Genomic DNA, 22185 nt, shown 5'->3' with positions numbered 1-22185 from the left:
GGCTCCCCACCCTGTGCTGGCCCTAGGGCTGGTGGTGCCTGTGGTGGCTGGGCTGACTAAGGAGTGTCTGGTGACTCATGTCCTGGGGACACCCAGGTGATTGAGGTGACCCAGAGGGGTAAATCTTCCTTCTGTTTGCGGTGCTTCATGCTCGGGGTTGTCCTCTTCTGCTCCTCCATCTTAAGTGTCTTCATCACTTTGACCTTGTGCTGTGGGTCTTCCTCAGAGTCCATCGCCAGCATGATCCCTTCCCCACCTTCCCATGGGTTCTCCTTCTCCCTCCCCAGAGGCAGGGCTCACTGTCCAGCCCTGTCCAGGTCAGGTCCTTCATCAGCTGAGCAAGAGGAGGCTGTGCTGCAGGCACGGCAGGTTGGCTGACCAGCCACGCCTATGGGTTGTCCATAGTAATTCATTAGGAATGTAAAGAGGGTCGTGTGTCTGTATGGAGCAGCTTTTCTCCGTGGACGAGGGACGGGTGCTGATGAGGAGTTTGTGATAGGTGGCTCTACTGCATGGTTGGGCTTGGGAAGGGGGCTGTGCTGGTGCTGCCACTGGACGCTGTTTTTTGGAGGGACAGCGGTCAGGTTTTGTTCTTCAGAGGTGGAGGTGCTCGAGATGAGTCTTCAGGGAGGGCGAAAGGAAAGGGGAATCTTCTCAGTCCAGACTGAGCACTGCAGAGCCCCATGAGGGAGGTTTGGAGCCCTCCTTTCTCGGGATTGGATCCATGTGGAAGTGGCAGATCTTCAGTCTTTACTTAGGGTTTACCTCATCAAGATGTACTCGGCAAGGTGACCTTGTGCCGGTGATGTCAGCTGAGACACCTGCACATTTCTGACCCTCTTCTACCCCCAGTTTTTGTTTGCAAAAGGGCTGTAGCTCACTGAGGGTCAGTCACACCTGACAAGGCACCAAAATCCCCAAGCCACGTACTTGCTCCCAGCCCATCCTTCTCTTTGCTGTTGGAGCTGGGGGCAGTGGTGGCATTGCACATTAACCCTACAAAAATGAATTTAATGGGAAAAAGCCAGACCATTTCCGTCATCCAACTCACTGTCCAGCTTTGCAAGGCCCACTGTCCTCCAGCTGGTATTAAACTAAAGATGGGGGTGAGGAGCTGGTTTCTTTTTTATTATTTTAACTTTAAAGTTTGGAAATCGTTATTTGAAAGAGGAATAAAAAGGGGAGCTCTGGGTTTTCCTTAAAGAGGAAAAAGCTCTGACATGCAGAAGAAATGAAACACGACCTGGATGTGTCTGCTGCAATTGATAATATGGGGGTTTTTTTTGTTGTTTACAGCTTCTATCACTGAGGGCCCCAGCCAGCTCGGGGGTGGACAGAGGGTTTTATAGCTGATGTAGTCAGAGAAGCCCTGGTATCTGTTGAGTGAGAGCTGGGCTGAAGGGATGCTGTGATGATTGGTACCAGCTGAAGGTGCTGAACCTCACGGGCAGGGACACCTTCCACTGTCCCAGCCTGCTCCAAGCCCCCTCCAACCTGGCCTTGGACACTGCCAGGGATCCAGGGGCAGCCACAGCTGCTCTGGGCACCCTGTGCCAGGGCCTCACAGGGAAGAATTTCTTCCTAGTATTGACCTTTCAAAGTGCTCAAGTGATGCAGGAGGAGAACTTGTGTCTGTGGAGAGTTGTTTAGTCGGGGTTCCTCTGGGGTTTTGTTTTTAGTGAGATACACCATCACTGTGGGTATGTACAATAGAGATTTTGGTTCCTTTCAGGGCAGGCTTCTTAATTTATACGAAAATGGCATTTGTGCCTTGCTCGTTTTCATTATGCTTGAAGTGAGGAGTGAGAGGTGGCCCAGATACAGAGAGAGTTTTGTCTGAGGATTAAAGTGTCAGTTCTGGTCCTTTTACAAGGGAGGATAATGGGTGAGATACCAAAACACCGGGGAAAAAGAGAGAGATTGAAGAAAACATGTGATATGGTGGGGTGGGGCTTCAGAGGGTGGTTGGCCATTTGGGAGATAGTTCACGAGCCGCGGGTGAAGGATCTGATCCGAGGACAAGCCTCAGTTGTGGGGAGGGAGGAGACAAGCCATTGGGGATGGGATTACCCCAGTGATGGACTCTGGTGGGGGAGCATGAGATGAGAGAGTGCGGGTTTGGAAAACACCCACTTTTTGAGCTTAACTTTGGAAAAACAAGGCCGAAAAGCTTTTAAGTCTTAATTTTTCCAGAGAGTGCAGCCAGGATGCTGCTGGAGTCACAGTCCTTTGGGAGGTGGGGATTGGGGGAGGCCACCAGTGTGGGCACCTTGGCTGGCGTGTGCTTGGTGTCACCTTGCACACAGGCAGGGCTGGGGGACACTGCCTGTCACCCCCTGCCCGTGGCATTTCCCTGGCAGTGGAGTGGGGTGTTCCTGCACCCGGGCTCTGCTGCCCAGCCAGACCCAGCAATGGGTGGCCTCGTGGCCGTGATTCCTAACTAAAAAGCAGGGAGAAACCTGAGGAGCATGAAAGTATAAGCCCAGCGCTAAAGCGAACCAGATGCTGCTCAGATCACGATGCCCCACGGTCCAGTGGAGCGAGGATGAGGAGGCAATCACCTGTAGCCTGCCTGGGGGTGGCAGAGAGGCGAGGGGAGGGAGAACACAAGGCAGAATAATCCCTTTTTGGTTTTCCTTTTTCCTCTGGAGCGTTTTGGTCTCGCCCCTGGACAAAAGCAGGATAGTGTGGTGTGTCATTTCCTCCCCGGCAGCCATTCAGCCTGGCACCGTGTGGGCTCTGCCACCCCCTCCCCTGCCCCAGGCACAGATTGCTCCTTGTTCCAGTTGTCTGTACCACCCAGGGCTTCCTTTCCAAGTTTTCTCGCACCCTTTTATAGCTGCGCAGAAGAAAGCTTTAAAGCTACACAAAGGAGGAACTGAGCAGGCAGGAGGGATATCTTTAATACCCAGGCGTGTCTCTCCACAGAGCCACAGTGGTGGAGAAAGGCTGGGTGAACTCTGGCCATGCCCTGCATGAAGAACAGGTTCAGCCCTTGTCTCATAGCCAGGAGGGCAGCTGGTCATGTGTGCTGTGTGTCCGTGAGTCTTCAAATGTGAAACCAGCTGTGTTTTCAGATCCCAGACCAGGCACAGCAACAGGCTGGGAGGACCAGGTCCTGAGTGGGATGCATCCGAGCTGGGGAGCATTGGATGCCCTTGCTGAAGACCTGGGTGGGTGCAGTGGCCCTGATGCCGTTGGTGAAAGCATCAACTACAGTTGTGTCTCGTACATTTTGGGGATGAGGGAGAAGACCAGCTTTCCTGGTCTGGGCACAGAATGAGCATTAAACTGTCCTGCTTTCTGCTTCTCTTGTTTCTCTTGATCAGCAGCTCATTTCACCAAGGACCCGTCCCAGAGGCAGGACCTTTTGCCCTCACCAGTTTGCTTAGGTGGCAATCAAACAAATGACCTGGAGGCAAGCAGCAATTCATTACAGCCCTCATTTAGCATGCAATAAAATGTGCTGTATACCTTGTTCTCTGATCAATAAGTTGTATATTATACGCGAGTCAATGTGTTTACATCACAGGGAGGCTTCTTGCTGCCTCCTTTCTGCTGGGCTCTCTTGGCCTGGGATGATGGATCGACGCTGGGATGATGGGGAGGGATATTGTTAAACAGTAATTGGTTACTGAATTATTTAGCTGCACAATCCCTGTAGCAGCAACACTGCCATTCAGCGCTTGACTTGCAAGTGTCTCAGCTGAGGAACAAATACAGGGCTGCAAACTCAATGGAGCCTGAGGCAGAATAATTCTGTAAGACTGTGCTTTAAAGAAGAGGTTTACAGTTATATTGACAATGATAGCGTTATGCAGTGGGAAGTGCATGCTAATCGTTTATGGGCTGCAGCCTTTTAATTTGTAAACTGAATTCTGCTGCTTTCGTAAGGAAAATGTGATGCTGATCCATTGCAGGTTCCCCAAATTAAAGGTGAGAATCTCCCTGCGCCTTCTGACCCCAGCAGTGTTTGCTGCAGGTGCAGCTGAGTTGTATCTCTTGGGCTCCTGGTCTGGGCCCCTACAAGAAATGGGCTAATTCACGAAGCAGCCTGACTTGGCAGGCAGCAAACCCAACCCAAAACAAATGTTACACTCCTCAAACCTTGTTTCAGTGGTGTGCATGTGGTTGGAGACCACCAGGCCATTCCACACCTGGTTCCAGGCCAGGCTCTCCTTGCACTAACCTGCAGCAGAACCTCACCACACACGATTCCCTCCTCAATTTTCAGGTTGGCAGTTGCTGAAAGTCCTTTACCTTTGAGGTGCACTGAGAAGACCTTTCAGCAGATTCTGCTCCAGTACAAAAGCTGCTCTTGATTTGTTTCCCTGCATGTTGCAGGCAGCAGAGCCAGGAAGGAGGCATTGCATGCTGGTACCTCTTCGTACCAGCTCCCCTGTGAGTGCAGCTCTTCACTTAGAGCTGTTCCAGTTCCTCCCCTGCCAGGCAGTTCCTTTTGTCCCTTTGGTGTCTTGTGTGTGTAGGAGTATGTAAGAACTATCTGGTGACTTTTCAGGGTTTGCTTTGAATCGGTCTGAGATCTGGTGGCTTAAACTAATTTCTTCCTTGTAGGTGCTGCCTGTGTTCTCAGTGTGGATGGCAAGACCCTGATTCGATGCTCTTCTCTTTTAACTAAAAGCCCAAAGCTTTTATTTTGCTCCTGTGGATGGATGACAAGCTGGGAGGGGTGGGGGGACAGAGGTGCTGGCTGTTTGTGGGGGATTATTCATAAACTGGTTGTCCCAGCAGTGCCTGGGGTTTGCCATGGGATGGGGTGTTCCCTCACCACTTCATTATTTGAGTTAATTTGGCACTAAGGAATAGGAGGTTCCCCTAATTCAGGAGTGAAGAATGTCATCCACGACACATGCCAGAGCAGCAGAGGGTCTCCACGAGCATCACCAGGGACCAGCAGCTAAAACTTTCCCACCCATCACATAGGCAAGGCCACTGGTTGATGCTCTGTTGACTTTCCCAATTTGGTTATTGCTATTAATTTTACTAACTTGCCCCAGTGCCTGGCAGATCCAGCACGGGGGCAGGGCTCTGCTTTGCTGCACAGGGCATAAATGTTCTGCTCAAAAGTCCCAAATGTCCCCATCCAGTCCCACAGCAGGAGGTTTGATGCTCACCAGTCCAGCTCAGCTTTGTTTTTCCTCCCCTTCTTGCAATTCTTGTAATGCCGCATAACCAAGAGCAGGATCCAACCCTGTGATTCAGACCTTCCCAGAGATACATCTTGGGTAAGATTAATCTCCCTAATGGAAGTTGGGCTGGTGACAGCTGTGACTTTCAAACCCTGGTCCCAAATAAACCAAGGAGATCTGGGAGGCTTGTAACTTTCAGAGCAAGTGAGGTATAAAGCTAAATAGTTATAATTATCTTCAAAGCATGAAACAGTCCAAGCAAAACCAGTTCAAGTAAAAAAAAAAAAAAAAGAAGAAAAAAAATTCCTCCCTAGACTTGTGTTAAAAATGAGTTGATTTTTGTGTCAAATTAGCTGTGCCTTTAATATAAAGAAGATATTTTTAAAATTCTGAATTGTAATGGGTAACTCATAATGAAGTTCTCCCTTGCCTTGGAGTAGTGTGGTTCTGTCACTGGAGGGAGCTGCCTGAAGCTGGTATGTTGGGAAACAGGGTTATTATTGTGTAAATCAGCGTGAGGTCACTTAATTAAACACAGCCAGGGCTTCGTGGGTCTCTGAAGACAGCAGTGGAGTGGTGGCTGAGGCAGAGGGGGTGGCAGGGCTGGTGCAGGGGATGGGGAGAGAGCCTTTGGCACGGACTCTGTAGACCTGTACATGACCTACCTCGTAGCTGATGGAATCAAGCACGGATGAATGGATGGAGAGCTTGGGATGACCATAGGGGAGCTTTAAACTTTGCCCACCTCCCTGTATGGGTTTTTTGGGGCGCTGCATGGACCCTGTGCATGCACCCCAAGCCTGGAGGATCTGGCTGGTGCTTTCCAGGCACCATCCAGCAGCTCTGGCTGTGCAGCCCCACTGTCTCCTTCCTGCACGGAAATGCCGGGTGAGTTTCTTCCGAAACAAACTCCACATTGGCAAGGCAGCCCCGTCTCTGTTCCATGCATCCTTGCTTTCAGCGTGGGGCTGGAGCTTGCATCCCGGGAAAATAATACATCTCCAGGAGGCCAAGACAAACAGTGTCTGCCTGCTTTTTTTACGACCTCTTGTTGCTCCTCCCAGCCATCGCCACTATTCCCTTAATAAGGGACTTTTTGATCTCCAGAGGGAACTTCCTCACTTCTCAGGGTTAAAACCAAGGTGGTTGGCGAAGGGAAGGCCTGGAGAAACAAGGGACTCCTGCTCTCTGCAGCCCTTTGCATGGCAATGTTGTGACTTAGAACCTCATTCTGGTTCAGAACTGGGGATGATGATCAGGTTTTTAACTGCCAGAGGGCAGGGTTAGATGGAATATTGGGAAGAAGTTCTTCCCTGTGAGGCCCTGGCACAGGGTGCCCAGAGCAGCTGTGGCTGCCCCTGGATCCTTGGCAGTGTCCAAGGCCAGGTTGGACAGGTCTTGGAGCAGGCTGGGATAGTGGAAGGTGTCCCTGTCCATGGTTGAGATGGTCTTTAAGGTCCCTTCCAACCCAAACCATTCTGTGGTCCTGTGGAAAAGACTGTTAGGTTTTAGTGGAAAATGCAAACAGTGCTTTCTGATGAGAGGTGAGATGCTCCAGGTGCCAGCCGTCTCTCCCAGGACTAACCCAGCAGCATGTCTCATCCTGGTGACTTCAAGCACAGACGATGGCCCCAAAACCCCCAGGGCTCTGTGAAAACCCTACCAGGAACATTGGGTAGATGCAAATGATTCAGCCCAAATCTTGGGACTGCAACATCAATATTCTACTTGAAGCCCCAACTCCTGGTATCAGATGCTGGCGTGGGCTGTCCACCTTGGTCAGTGGACTGAAGGGGAGAGCAGGATGCACTTCTATCTCATGGTTTGGAGTAGAAGCTCAGAATCTTGTCTGCCATTCAGACTTAGAGGCAAAGAAGTAATTTGTTTAAGCCATGGGAATTTTTTTCATTTGGAAACTGCCAGGGGGGTTTTGAACCTCCAGGGCTTGCAGTTCCAAGTGTGACAATTAAAAGTTTGGGGGTATTTAGTGAACTCTGCATAGCTGTTTTTCCTCTTTCATAGCTCCATCATACCTTCTAATTAATTCCCTTTAATTGCTTTTAATTTCCTTTCCTCCTTATTTCTCCTTCCGTATAACTAGTGCTGTCATCCTTTTAGTTTGCCTTTCATGTTGGAGACTCTCTATTTGATTTCGTTTCATCCACGTTGTGTCTTGCAGCTATTTCATTCCTGGAAAGCTCCAGCTCCAGAGATAAAATCTAAGTGGATTCAGAGAACCTGAAAGGATCTCATGCTTCATGGCTTTCCCTTCAGTAATATGGGAGATAAACAGGATGTAATAAAGGATCCATCCTCCTTGGAAAAGGGCCATTTCCCGTCACCTGTATTTTTGTGGTACCGTCATGCCAGGGATGCTCTTAGTCACTGGTGACAAGATAAAGAGCCTGCTGGTCCCTGGTGCTGGCGGGTGTCTGAGGCTGGAACGGGCCCCTGGGATGACACACTGTCTCGCTGCGTTTTGATTTACCACCGCTGCTCTGCCCAGCAGCATTCCCACTGCTGGGACAGCTAGCACATGGCCTGGCAGCCTGCTGGCAGCCCTGGTCCCTGCCTGGACGGAGGGGACACAGGGAGGGTGGCAGCGTGCTGGTTTTGGCCAGATAAGGTCAAATTATTAAAATCTTGACATTTAACTCCGAGTGCTTTTGGTTTTAATGTGCACCAAGGGCACTGTGTGTTTTGACTGAGGTACTTTCCAGCCCAGTCAAAAATAAAAAAATAAAAGCAAGCAAAACCTCTTTTGTACACTCAGAGGAGTCCTAAGGGGTTGGATGGATGGGTGACTATCAGCAGAGCTCCATGGAATTCGGTCAGTATTCACCATCTGAAGAGCTGGCTGAGGGGTGGGAATCTTAGATCAAAGTTTTCTGCACCTTCTTGAATGGGGATCAAATTGCTTTGTCTAATCTAGTGTTTTTTTCCTGCTGCTTCTCCATTCATAGTGGTATTTTAACATGGCCTGCCCTGATGTTTTTCACCCAAAAGAGCTAAGTGGGGGCTTCCTCTCTTTCTTTTCCTTGGAAAAAATGACCAGCAGCATCTAGTTCTGTCCGGAGTTGGCCCAGTTGCCTGCTTTATGTTGTAATGCTGGTAAAACCCTGGAGGAGTTAACACTGGGATCACGAGGAATGTGGCTGGAAGTCAGCTGGGGACTTTGGTGGTGAGGAAAGTTCCAGTGCTCTGTCTGGGGAGTAGAAGGTAGCATGGAGCAGCAAGGGCTGTCCCAGCTGCTGTGAGCTGGGGACACACACCTCTGCTAGGGTTGAGGCAGTTCTTTAGAGTCTGGCGAAGAAACTTTGGGCTAATGAGGCTGCTGGAAGGAAAGAAACAGCTGAATTTATGTGGAAATTGATAGCAGAGGAAGCTGTGGGAGGAATGTGATCCCAGGACTTTGAGGTGCCAAGAAGAGCAGTGCTAGAGACAAACACAACTTCTGCCACCAAAAAGACTGACTCACACTGCCTTGGAAGTTGGTTATGGATTATTATTATTATTGTTATTATTATTATTGTTATTATTATTCTACTGGCAGTGTGAATAGAAGTAGTAGCAATTTAGCCTTGGAGGGTCCCCAGGCAGCCCTCCCTGAGTCAGTAGTGTGTTCTTGTGAGTGTCTGTCATGGTGAGCTGGTGCAGCAGAAGGGGTGGGAGATGTTCAGGGCTGGTCAGGGAGCTGTAGGGTGTGGTTGTGCAGCTCCTAGCAGCCTGAAATCCACTTTTAGGGGGATGCAGGACGAATGAGGTCTTAGTGAAGTATCTCTCTTAGACAGGGGAGAAGTCCCACAGCTCTCTGCTCTGCCCAGGTGGGACCAAGCTATGGGCAGGAGCTGGTGGCCTCCAGGCTAGCCCTGGGGCTGTCCCTGAAGTCTGGGAGCCCAGGACCAAGGTGGCTCTGGGCCAGGCAGTCACCAAGATGCACTATTTTGCAATAAACTGATCTGAGCACTTGGTGCCTTTGCATTTGAGGGTGAATCATCCTGGTGAGAACTGAGAGTGAGCAATCTCTGGAGATGGCAGTGGGGCAGGTTGCTGGCAGCCCCAGGGTGGGTGGCACTTATGGGGGAGCCTCCTTGTCCCCATCCTGTCTGGGCACGTCCTTGTGGCTGAATCTGGGGCTGAGGGAGAGCAGCTGGCTGCGGACTTGACCCCTGGTCCCAAAAGCAGCGTGTTCCTCTCGGATCTTTGGTGGCATTAGGGAATCATAGAATAGTTGGGGTTGGAAGATCATCTACTCCAACCGCCTGCGTTGAGGAGGGATGTCTTAAAATAGACCAGGTTGCTCAGAGCCCCACGCAGCCTGACTGTGAACACTTCCAGGGATGGGGCAGCCACAACTTCTCTGGGCAACTGAGGCCTCACCACCCTCAGTGTAAAAATTCCATCCTTCTGGACAGAGGGGACTAAACCTACACAGCAGGTATAGCAAGAGGTAGTCTAAACCTACGTTCTCTAAATTTAATATCGTTACTGCAATAGGCCCTGCTAAAAGCTTTGTCCCCATCTTTCTTAGAAACCTTTTTTAGGCACTGGCAGGAGCCCTCAGGTCTCCCTGGAGCCTTCTCTTGTGCAGCTGAACACCCCCAGCTGTCCCAGGCTGGCTGCAGAGCAGAGGGGCTCCAGCCCTGGAGCATCTCCGTGGCTTCCTCCAGCAGGTCCGAGCTGCAGGAGTTGGAGATCCTTCTCCGAGATGTGATGGGGAGCTGCCTGTCTCCTCTTTGGCATAAAAAGCCACCGTAAGAAAGTCTTGGGGAGCCAGCCTTGGGCTACTGCCCCACCCTGGGAGCTTGGCAGACCCTGCATTCCCCCGAGTGAGACAGGATGCTTTATTTCCTCGGCAGCCGGGCTCTCGGCCGAGCATCCCTCGGCGCTGTGCTCCCGACTCTTCCCGCTCCCATCTTAATAACTGTAAAGATCGGGGTTGCCAAGGTCTTCCCGTTGCTATAGTGAGATTAGATAGGGCAGAGCGCTGCATTCCCTCTGCTGAGGGGAGAAATCACTCCCATCCCTTCGCTGGGCTTCACCAGCCAGGTTTTTTTTTCATCCACCAGCAGCTACTAATTGCACCTGAAAGACATGCCACGTATTTCACTGCAATTAATATTTCATAGCTTAAAAAATAAATTAAAAAAAAAAATTAATTATTGAGGCATTTTCTCCTGGAACCAACTTAAAGAGACTCTCCGGCTGAAACGAGTTTACAGCGCTAAACTGTGAAGTTAAAATATTTGTCTTCATAAACACGTCACTCGAGCCGTGCTATTCCTTGCAGGGTCATTAGCAAGAGGCACGTTAGTCCAATCAGGAGGTGCCTGGGAGACAGAGATTTGCCTTTTGCTTCTGGGCGGGGTTAGGAGATGATTTATTAAACGAATTTGAGAGCTGTGAGTCTGGCCAGACCTCTGAGTCAAACTGCTGTAGGGAAAAAAAAAATCCCACCAGCCAGAGCTTTTGCAGGCAGAAGATGGGGTGCAGTCATTTCGATGCGGTTGGTTGTTTGCCGATGTGGAGGTGTCCTCCCCAAAAACTCCCGAGGACGTACGGCAACTGATCCAGGGAGCCGTCATATTGCAGGAGGTAGTTTGCATTTTAATTTTCTTAGGTTTAATTTTCGTTTTCTCAGGTTTTATTTTCACTTTCTCAGTTTTTGTTTTAATTTCCTTGGTGCACCTGCAGGGCTTGGGTGGGTTTATGTAAGAATTCAGGTGAGATATCCCCGAGTGTGGGAGCGCACAGCTTGGGGCATGGCACGTTGTCGTGCCCCTCCACCTCCTCTTTTGGGTATAAAATGTTGGTTTTGAGGCCATAAAGTTTAACCCCTATAACCCAGTATCAGACTGGAGAGTTGTGTCTGTGATCTGCTCTGTGTGTGGGGAGGGGATGGAGGGTTTAGGTAATAGTGTGTTTTTTGGACTTGAGGTTGTATTTTATGCATTTTGAGTGCTGGCATGCTGGGACATGGAGTGAGGTGAATGGCACGGGCCTTTTGGAGGTGTTGCTGCGTGATGCACTTCCCAAAACTGGTATATTTTCTGAGGAGCCAGAGGTGTTTGTGTCTATAAAACCCTCTGCTCCTGAGAGTGTGAGGAACATGCAAGGGAAGAGCTTGTGGTGGCCCCATATCCTGGGAGAAGGTCCTTGGCTGGTGATGGTGGCAGAGCCTGGTGAAGGTTACTCAAACTGTAGATCTGTCACTGGGTTTTTCCCCTCTGAAATCCCCTTCTACTGCTTGGGTCCCCATCAATTATTTATACAACCCACACAGGCAATGCCACAGGGTCTGACCAAGAGCATTCCAGGGTCTTGCACCCCAGCCACCGGATGGGACTCACCCCTTGCTGCAGCTTGGGTAGGTGGGAGAGGGGCTGAAGAAGTGTGTGATACCTGCCAGGTGGCACAGCTTCAGAACAGAGAAAGGCAAAGAGCAAGAGATACTGCTGGTGGTGTGGGAAGGCTCTTGTTTCCCCTCCTCTGAGCAGAGAGGTGCAGCCTCAGCAAGGGCTGAGATACATCAGTCTTCCTCCCCAACAGCAAACCTCGACTTTGAGTGAAATTTTTTGAAAACTGATCTCCTGAGCAGCACTTAGAGCTGTCTGTGCAAAGAGGACTGTTGTTAGAGGTCCTGTGCTCTGTAGGAAACCAGTTCTTGCAGACATCTTCCAGTAGGTCCCAGTTTGTGCCATGTGCCCTCCTCTCTCCCCCTCGCTGTCTGCTGACCTTCCCCAGATGTGCTGAATCTCACAGCCCGAGGTATTTATCAGGTGGGCTTTCCCTTTGTTGGCAGATTTGCAGTAGCAAACACCACTTGATGTGACTGTCTGGTCTGCTCTGCTTCAGCAACCTCAAATCTTGATTCTTTCCTTGCTCCCACCACCCGTATTGGCTCAAGGTTGGATTGGGAAGCACCCAGTGCTCTCCAGGTGCTCTGTTTGCATGTTTTTTGGTAGCTCTGTTACGATTTCACCTGATCCTCTTCCAGCAGTGATGGCATGGGCTGTGCTCAGCACTGATCATTTGAAGGAGGTGTATTCAAAGGCTACACCCTGGTGGTAAATGCTGGGCTCTGTGCAGTTCAGTCAGGGCTGATACTTCTGTGATCGTGGAGAAGCCTCCTTCCAGAGAAACCCAGATCTTTTGGCTGCAGCAGGGCCTAACCACCATTTCTGGGGAGTTTTATTGGCTGCCCTTTTCCAGCAGAGGGTTCCTGCTGCTGGAGCTTGGGTTGCAGCTGCCACAACGAGCATCCTTGGTTCACAGGAACCTTTTGAAGGAGCTTCTGCCTCACCATGGTGTGGCCAAGTGTGACCTGGTTACTGGTGTCCCAGATAGGTGGACCTGGATGATTTCTGGTCTCAGTCCTGTGCATTTTTGATATAAAACAGAGGAGGGAGTCCCTGGTATGTGCTCCCAGTTTGGCTTCTGTGCCAGTGGAGTTGTGACTTTGCATGTGGAAGGGACCTGGTAGAACCTTGGCCCTGGATTGAAACCCACCCGTGGGTATCCAGGTGAGGAAGTCTCCTTCTGGAAAGCCACGTTGCCCTTGGTGGAGTGAATTCATTATAGTTTTAGGGCAAAGAGTGTTTTGGGATTATGTAAAACTTGCTGTAAGATGCTCTCAGTGGTTTCCAGGGATGTCTAAAACTTACTGGGATTTTTAGGGAAGGACCAAGAGTGCAGGAAGGGAGAGATCAGAGTGGCCTGGGGAAGAATACATGAGGGAAAATAAAGGGAAAAGCAGAATAAAAGCAGCTTCCCTTCATGTGGGGATAAGGAGGGGTCACAGGTGGGATGAGAGCTGGATCTTGATGTCTGAGGGTGTGTGCTGGAGGCTGGATAGCAGGAAGGTATCTGGGATGATGATGATGAGGTTGATAGTGGATTGGTAGGGGGAGTGGGAAGGAAAGTAGCAGCAAGAGGCTGCAAGGGAGCAGCTCCATAGAGTGCTGTGAAACCACCACAGACTTTTGAGTGTGGGGCGTGTCATATCTGGAAAAGTGAGTGGTGCTGATAAACTATTCAACTGGCTTTTTCCATACTCTCTGAGAGAGGGGTGTGTGTGACCAACATGCTCAGACCCTCATCCAGGCTGAGGAGCAGCAGATGCTGACAAGCAGGTAGGTACCAGCCACAGTGAAACCATCCGTGTGTGACTGCTGCGTGGGGAATATGGGGAAAAAACTGGGAGCAGAGAGGAGGTGGGGGGCCTTTGGGGTGTTACAGGGCACTTGGAGGTGCTCTGTGGGTTTTGGGGTGTCCAGTTCTCTGGCACTGTGGCCAGCGCTGCCAGCTGTGGTACTCATCTCCTGCTCCCCCCGCCGTGCCAGACGACATGCATTATGCATGGCCACTAAAACTCTCACCCTGTTGCTTCTGATTACAGGGAAATTATGGGTTACTGGGCCAGACTGTGCAGCCGGTGACGTCTGTGGGGCTTTGAAGCCCCGAGCAGAATTCGGTCAATGATGCATTGCTAAGTGCAGGTGCTCGGCAGCAGCCTGACCTCAGCCCTGGAGCTCTTCGTTATCCCAAGCCTGGATTTCACAGGGAGTTTGCAAGCCCTGAGACTTGCCTCAAATCGTTTGTTTTTTTGGGTTTTTTTTTTTTTTGTTTGTTTGTTTGTTTTTTGTTTTTTGTTTTTTTTCTTTTAAGTCCTGCAAAGCTTTGGCAAGGCATCTGTTCTGGGTGCTGCTTCCCGTGACTCAGAGGGTAAATAGCAGTTGCTGTGCTCACCTGGTTTTCTTGCTAAAAATGAACGGGGAGCAGTTCAGGGGCTTGTTTCCTGCTTGTTTCCTTCTATTTCAGGCGAGTTCATCTCTGATTATGGGCTGTCAAACCTCAGAAACTCCTAGCCGCCTGTCCGCTCTCTAGTTTTTTATTTCATTTTAAATGGAACAGAAAAGGAATGCAGCCCTCTTTCAATGGAAAGTCATGAATACTCCTAGGAGCCAGGTGGATTTTGCGGGTGTCCTGGTGTACAACAGATGAGGATGCATGCCTGGGTAGAGGTGCAAGCATGGGGAGCAGCCTAGTTTTTTGGCAGTGGACAGTAAGTACTGAGAAGCTTTATCATGAGCACATCAAAATATTTACATCCAGCTCCACAGATTTCCCTTGGGCCATTTGTTGTGTTGTGACATGTTACACTGGGAATGTCATGAAGAGGAGGGCTGTCTTTCTCTGCTACATTTAAGACCTACCAAACTGTAATCATGGCCATTATTTCAAGGCTGTTTCCCGTTTTGTGGTGCCCAAGTGGGAAGGCAGAAGGAATGAGCTGAGCAATGAAGGCGTTGGTGTGGATTTGCATCCTGGCAGGGCTGTGGTCGGTGTTGGAGGAGATGGGGAGGTGCTGGTGTGAGTCTGGGAGGAGATCGCTGCCCAGTCTGTGCTCTCACAATTGCAAAGGTGCACACAAGCACCACTGCATGCACTTTTTTAGTCGTGTTGGACCGCTGCCCCAGCACACAGACCATGATGTGTCCCTCTGCCACATGCTGGAGCTTGCTGAGATCCCCTTGGCTTGCAGGGGACTGGGGTAAGATGGAGCATCTCTGCCATGGGAAAAGGCTGGGAGAGCTGGGAGTGTTCAGCCTCTCTCCAGGGAGACCTTAAGAGGCCCTTCCAGTGCCTGAAGGGTCTGCATGAAAGATGGGGACGGAGTCCTTAGCAGGGCAGGTGCAGTAGGACAGGGGGGGTAACAGTTTTAAACTAGAAGAGGGTCTGTTGAAAGTAGACATAAAGGTGAAGGTTTTTACAATGAGGCTGGTGAAACACTGGCACAGGTTGCCCAGCGAGGTAATGCATGCTCCATCCCTGGAAGCATTCAAGGCCAGATTGAGTGGGGCTCTGAGCAACAAGATCTAGTTGAAGATGTCTCTGTTCATGACAGGGAGGTGAATTAGATGACCTTTAAATGCCACTTCCAACTCTAACTTGTCTCTGATTCCACCCGGATCCTGGCATCAGTCAGCTCTTACCTGCAGCTGGGAATGCTGCTGATCTCCACACTTGCTGCAGAACAGGTAACTACAGACAGGTCAGCTTGTGGGAGGAAGTAAGGTGAGGACAAGCAGCAAAAAGCTGATGTTGAGGGCTGTAATTCATCCCAGGAGGTGAACGTTCCCTGAGGGGACACTGGGGTGTTGCCCGCCTTTGGCCACTACCTGCCTGTGTGACCACAACAGGTCACTCCAGGTTTTGTGTTTCCACTGCCTTGCTTGTGGAGCTTCTCTCTGATTTTCCAGGGCAGGGATTGGTTTTGATGTTGCAAGTAAAGCAGTAGTAGCTGGCCTAGCATGATAATATGCCCTCTTGGCAAAATCTGTGGACATCTCTGTAGTATGGGCAGGGAATTGTAAGGATACAACATTCAGCCAGTGCCCAAAGCCAGTAGCTGTGGTTCTTCCGATGTCTCCATCCTTAAGGAGGTGGAAGATGTTAAGGTCTGCAGTGAAACGATCCTGACTTTCACTAACTATTTAGGCTTTTAGATAGTTGCCTCATAAAACTTGCAGAAAATACAAAATTCAAAACAACAAATCGCTTGGATTTCCCCCTTCTCCTCAAATACAAGGAGCCCCAAAGTTTTTTACTTTGATCCTTGAAAACTGTATAGAAGGCAGTGATGGATTGGCATGGGTGGGACAATGATCTGGAAGGAAAGAGGTAAAAAAAAGAGGAAGGAGTTTTTGGGCAGTGAAAAGGAGATGGGGAGCCTTAGACTGCTGGTCATCCAGTTAACTTAGCTGTAGCCAAGGAGTGTCCATCTCCATGGAAAGGGCGGTCAGTCATTGGAATAGGCTGCCCAGGGACGTTTGGAGTCCCCATCCCTGGAGGTGTCCAAGGAAGGCCTGGACATGGCACTCAGTGCTCTGGGCTGGTGACAAGGTGAGGGTCGGGCACAGCTTGGACTCCGTGGGCTTGGAGCTCTTTTCCAACCTGAATGATTCTGTGATTCTGTGATCCCACTGGGATGTGGCAGCATCGCTGTGTATGGGGTAGCTGGTGTGAGGTGGGAGTGGCTCCCAAAAGAGAGGACTTGGGGTATGGAATTGTCAGCCAAGGCAGGAGCTGAACGTTGTGCTGGGGTTGATTTTGGCTGATGAGCAAAGGGCAAGGCTTGAGGTCCAGCTGCTCGATGGGTGCGTTGGTGCTTCAGGATAGAGCAGGCTCGGGTTAATGCAAAGTAATTCACGTCTGGAAAGGAGAGTGCTTTTATTCTCCCTTTAAAAAAATCTTCTTCGGGTTCTTCACAATTAATTTCTGCTCAGGCTCCATGCATGACCTTGACCAAGCCACTCTAGGCTGAGATACATGAAATTGATTTTGGTGGGTACCTAAATAAGGGCTGGAATCTCTTGTTTACCTGGTCCTCAGCTGCGAAGCCCATGAGTTAATTCCGTGTGGGAGACTCAAGCACATAGGCTTGAGCATTCTTATATGCTAATTGAATTCCTGAGCTCTTTTTTCCAACTGGGGAAGCAGGGACAATACTTTTCTCCCAAGCTCTGGGAGGTTTATGAAGCACCTGGGAACATGGGGCTGCAACAGCATGGAGCTTTTCAGAAAAATAGAGGGGAACTGGCCAAGATTCTCCTTGTGATTGTGATTTGTAAAGCCAGCTGATGCCCGTGATCACAGGCTGCCGAGGGTGGATCTTTCAGGTCTCTGCTGCTCCAGCCCTTTGCTTGTCTGTGGGTGGAGGTGGCTGGAATTTCAGGCCACAAATCCCCAGGAGAGCATCTGAGCAAGTTTATTTTGCTGTAGTTTCTTGCTTCTAGTCAAGGGGCCTCCTCCCTTCCCCTTCAAACCCTTCCTTTGCTCTGCGTTTCCTCCTCTGAAATCCTGTTTCTTTCTTCCCGCCAGGATTCCCTCCCTACCAAGAAAATCCAAGCTGCTTATATTAATGTTTGAGATAGATACAACATATGACTGAGGGTCTGGGCACCTCCATTTCAAAATGCCTGCAGTGGCTCTTTGGCTTTTCCAAACAGGTACTGCCTGCAGACACTGGCCAGGAGGAGGCTGGCATCTTGGAGAAGGGTTTTTTGAAGGAGGTGGCTCTGTGCTGGGGTTCAGAGAGTGATTAAATGTGTGCTGGAGATTCCCTTCTGAGGGTTTTCCAAGCCCTTGTTCCCACCTCCACATACCCAGGGAACAGTCCGGAGGAGTACCAGCTCTTGGTTCTCCTCATTTTGCTCTCATTTAGAAAGGTGCAGCTCTGACCGCTGCCGCTGCTGAGAGCATTGCCCCTGCATGGTAATGGAGGAGTAGTCAGGGTTTTTAATCACTTATTCCAAGTGTAATTCCCAGGCTGTTCTGAGTCACGTCAGGAGCTGCAAAACAAGGCACCCCCGTCCCTCGCGCTGGCTGACGATGACATCGGTGAGGAAGAGCACTCCCAGCCCTGCTTGCCATGCCCTGGCTCTGCACACACAGCCTGGGAAAAATGAGGGCCCTGTCTGGTAGGCAAAAGGAATGCGAAGGGTGAAACGGGAGCCAGGGGGTGATTTGCCACGGTGGCAGTGTGTGGCTCTGAAGAGTTGTCTCAGGGTTGTGTTGCAGGTCTGTGGCGTGGTATAGAGCGCACACTGAAGCACCACAGGACACGTGGCAGCCAGAGGAGGTGGTGCATCTCAGGAGGAGGCTGTGGTTCAGGAGCTGCCTTCTGCTCCCTGCAACACAGGTTGCTGTTAGGCAGTGCAGAGAAGTGGCTGTCAGAGGAGGAGGAAGAGGGATGCAGTGGTGCCTCCCGACACTGCCTGGAGAAGTGGTAGATGCCCCATCCCTGAAAATATTCAAGATCAGTTCAGGCAGGACTCTGAGCTGCATGTAGTTGAAGATGTCCCTGCCCTTGGCAGGGATGTTGGACTAGATGACCTTTAAAGATCATTTCCAACTCAAAATTCTGTGATTCTGTGATTCCCAGGAGCTCTGTGTTTCCCATAAAGCTGATTTGGGTGAAAGCCAGAGAAACATCAAGCCAGGACTGTGTGTGCCCAGATATGCTCAGTGGGGAGAAGCAGTCTCCTAGGAGAAGAATGAGGTTTTTTTGGGAAGGAAACATCCCATCTCCCTCAACCCAGCAGTCTGGGAGAGATGGGGTTTAACAGCTCATTATTGCAGTTGCACTCAGGAGACAAGGCAGTTTTACTTTATTTTGATATTAAAGACATCCTTTAAAGAAGTGTCAGCCCATAGACTGTCACTTTTATAGTTAAAAAATTGTAGCTGCTTGCCTGGGGTGTATTTGAGAACAGCAAGGAAGAGACTGTATTAGATTAATAAGTGAGGGTTTAATTAATTTTCATTATTTGCATAATAGTGTCCTCTAATTAATAGGTAATGGGCAGCCTCTGAATTAATACACGAGTGGGGTCTCCGGTGATGCTGTCAGAGAAGGGTTTTATTGCTGGGAAGTGCAGTTTTGCTTAGTCCTTTTAGTAAATTTAGTAACTGTGAGAGCCAAAGGGTGTCTGTGACAGTGTGTGCTGTGCCTGGGGTGGCAGGGTCTTTTAGGGACAGCACACATCTTCCCTGAATGCATCAGACCTGGAATGCACCCAGGGTTTTGTTCAAGTCTGTAGCTGGCCTACTGTGGGCAGAGGCCAGACAAGAAGCTGTTCTTGTGTTCTATTCTGTCTTTAGTAGCTTGGAAAGTAGTTGCTTGTATCATGGCCATGGTTTTCCTCTCCTTTTTGTTCTTAAAAATCCCTTGTGCGGTCATTTTGGTGTCCCTTCTTCATCTGGTGGGTTTGTTTCTGCTGGTCTACAGGCACGTCAGTGGTTCCTGTCACATATACAGGGGATCTCTGCATCTCTATTTCTCCCTTCTTTTTTATGCTTTGATTGTGACAGTGTTTGTGGTAAGTGGAATGGGATGGCATGGAATGACTTAAGATACAGAGCTTGGTGTAAAGCAAAACCTGGTGTTAAATTTTGGGATGGAAAGGAGATAGAAGATGAGGGGCCAGCCCCTTCTCTGTAGGTGGGTCCTGGCAGTAGGTAGGACTCCAGGCTGAGAGAATGCACGATGCAATCAGCATCCTGAAGAGTTCACCATGTGAGAGGAGACAGGCAGAGGGATGCAGAGGTGGGAGAACACTGGGGAAGCAATGGGGCATAGATCCAGGATAACTATTTCTTTATTTTCCTATCAAACCACCCTAGACCTGTCCCACCTTAATTTTAAAGTATATTTTGCCCCTTGTCAGCCTAGTGATTAAAGCACTCTTCTCCACATCCTGATGTGCACTCAGACACTGGCATGGGCTGCCCAGAGCAGCTGTGCCTGCCCCATTCCTGGGAGCATCCCAGGCCAGGTTGGACAGGGCTTGGAGCACTCTGGGACAGTGGAAGGTGTCCCTGCCCATGGCGGGGGGTAGGATGGGATGAGCTTTAAGGTTCCCTCCAACCCGAAGCAGTCTGTGATGTTATTTCCTGCAGTGATAATCCTGCTGCCTTTAGAGAGATGGGTGTGGGCGTGCCTTTGGCTCTGTGTTGGAATTTGCACCTGCTTGTACCAGCAGGGAGCTGAGACCTTAGAGCTTATTTAGTTTTCTTTCAGTTAATCCACCCCCCATCCTCAAATGAAAGCTTCAGTTATGTACCCAGGGAGTTTTTCCTCTCGTTTTCCACTGAACTCTTGTGAGATGCCATGATCTTTGAGTGATGGTTATAGGCTCTGTCAGAGGAGAAGCATCATTCTGACAGACAGCAGGTATTTTGGAAATAAATGACAAAAAAACCAAAATACAAGACCAGACTGTAGAAGTAAAGAATGTGTATTTTTGTTGCTTCTGTGGTCGTGAACAATCTCTCCTCACCAAAGGCAGCTCTTCAAGAGAGGAAGCACAATTTGGCTAAAATTGCTTGAATGAGGTCATAAAATTATACTCCATGAATGGTCCCGTTATTCACAAAGCACAGTTGTTTGGATGGAAATTGCTGAAGACCTTTCACTGGTACTGTGGGGAAAAGAGAGATTTCGTGAGCCTCCCACGATTTAGCTGCTGAGGGGATTAATACTGAAGTAACAGCCAAATACCCTGTTAGAGACCACTTGTACTCTGCTGTACTCCAGGGGCTGTTGCTCCTTGGATGTGATCTTGAGCACAGCTCATCAGATACTGCTTGCGAGAAAGTACATTTGTATTGTACCTTAAATGTCAAAACATGTATCCAGGACCCCCTTTTCCAAAGCCTGGAGCTCTTCCTTGCCATTCCTCCTTCAGTAGAGTCACTGCTCATGCATGGGGTGTTTCTGGATGGGGGATTGGAGGGAGAAATCCCCTCGTGCAGTAGGATGCAGGGGATACTCCACTCACCTGGAATGACAGAGAACTTGTACGTGAGCAAAATAGTTGCCAAAATTATCTGCTGTGCCAATCAACAAGGCCAGGGCTTGTTCTTGAAGAGGAAAGTCAAGGAACCTTTGATGCATCTCGCCGTGAAGAGTGCATGTGTGTCAAGTCTTGGATGTGCCACCTCAGTGCACTGGTCCAATACTCACACACCTGGCGTGCTCCAGAGGATTTCCTTCGTGCACTTGGTTTTCAGCTGGAGGATTCGAGTTGATGAAAAGCCCAGATCTGACTTCATACCAACAGGTTTTTAGTTTGGGAGTCCAGAGAAAAGGTGCAGCCTCCTTAGGAATATTAAACTGCCAGAGGGCAGGTTCAGATTAGAAATTGGGAAGGAATTGCTGTCTGTGAGGGTGGGCAGGCCCTGGCACAGGGTGCCCAGAGCAGCTGTGGCTGCCCCTGGATCCCTGGCAGTGTCCAAGGCCAGGTTGGATGGGGCCTGGAGCAACCTGGGACAGTGGGAGGTGTCCCTGCCCATGGCAGGGGGTGGAATGGGATGAGCTTTAAGGTCCCTTCCAACACAAATCATTTTAGGATTCCCAGAAGCCCTGCATTTCTCATAAGATTGCTTTTTAATTTTTTTTGTAGTTCAGCAGATGAAGAGCCAACTTCATTTAATAAGGGATGTTGGCTGAGCTTCAGGGCATGGATTAAATACAGCAGTGTGTGGGGAATGGAGAAAAGGCTGAATGCGAAGAGGCTGGTTGTTCTGTCCCTAATCTCAAAAAAAGCAAGAGGTAAAGGGATCCAGAGAAAGGACAACAGGAGAGAAAAGCAAAATATAGATCTTTCTCTTTATTTTCTTTTCTTCTTTTTTTTTTTTTTTTGGTATTGCATTAGTTCTTTTTTCTGCAGGTGTCTTACAAAAGCAGTGTTTTGTCATCTTCTGTATTTCATACCTCCTGTGTCCGTGCCAGGATACCTGCTTTTATATGGTGGACAATGGAAGTGCAGCTGGCACTGAGCCGAAGCCTGAGCTGTTCTGCACCTCATGCGGATTTGAGTTCAAATAAATAGTTTGACTCACTCAAGGAGTGAATCAAAAGAAGGAACTCGAGCCTCTAGCCTACAGGCACCGTGCTGTGCAAGCAAGGTGTATAAACATGTAAGTTTTTCTTCAGTGTGCAGTTCAATATGAAGCTCGTGCTGGAGCAGAGTCGGTATTTCAGACCCACTGTAGTCCTGCTCAGGAGAGTGCAAGGATATTTTGGTTTAGACCTGGTGTTACAGACATCCAGGAGAGTGGAAGTTTGTTGTCTGTCCTTCTCTCAGATCTGTCTTTGGTGCTAAGTGCATGAGTATGAGTAAACTGCAGCGTTAAAAAGTAAAACCAGGGAAAACAGCCCCCTGGAGCCTCCACAGCAAGGTGGGGATAAGTTGCTGATCCTGTTCAGATTTTGTGCTGTTGGAAGGAGGTGGTACCTTGCTGGTGGTGGCTGGGGACAGGTTTTCCTGCCCTAGACTGGCTTTGGTCCCTCAGTCACACAGCAAGGTCACACCAGCATGGTGATGGATTTAAGCCTAATGGTACAAGTTTTCCCTTAGCCATTGTCTGTCCAAGCTGGATTGGAACCACTGAGCATGACGGGGAGAATGGTTTGAAACTAAAAGAGGAAAGATTTAGAATAGGTATTGGGAAGGAATTCTTGACTGTG

The 22185-nt window shown here is 49.6% G+C and overlaps 1 protein-coding gene across 3 annotated transcripts in view; it reads left to right on the top strand.

Moving 5' to 3' along the window:
- ZBTB7C (zinc finger and BTB domain containing 7C) overlaps positions 1-22185 on the top strand; it is a 150670-nt gene that overhangs the window by 9735 nt on the left and 118750 nt on the right. Inside the window, exon 1 of one of the 3 annotated variants that reach the window (XM_039567636.1) lies at positions 10606-10745. The exons of the other annotated variants lie outside the window; for them this stretch is intronic. The gene's annotated coding sequence lies outside the window, so the exon portion shown is untranslated. Of the gene's footprint in view, positions 1-10605; positions 10746-22185 lie in introns of those variants that run through there. 3 annotated transcript variants of the gene reach the window in all.

The sequence above is a fragment of the Corvus cornix genome, chromosome Z (genome assembly GCF_000738735.6).
Source record: "Corvus cornix cornix isolate S_Up_H32 chromosome Z, ASM73873v5, whole genome shotgun sequence".
Classification (NCBI taxonomy): Eukaryota; Metazoa; Chordata; class Aves; order Passeriformes; family Corvidae; genus Corvus; species Corvus cornix.
The sequence above is the reverse complement of the archived record's forward strand: the minus strand, read 5'-3'. Positions and strand labels throughout refer to the sequence as shown.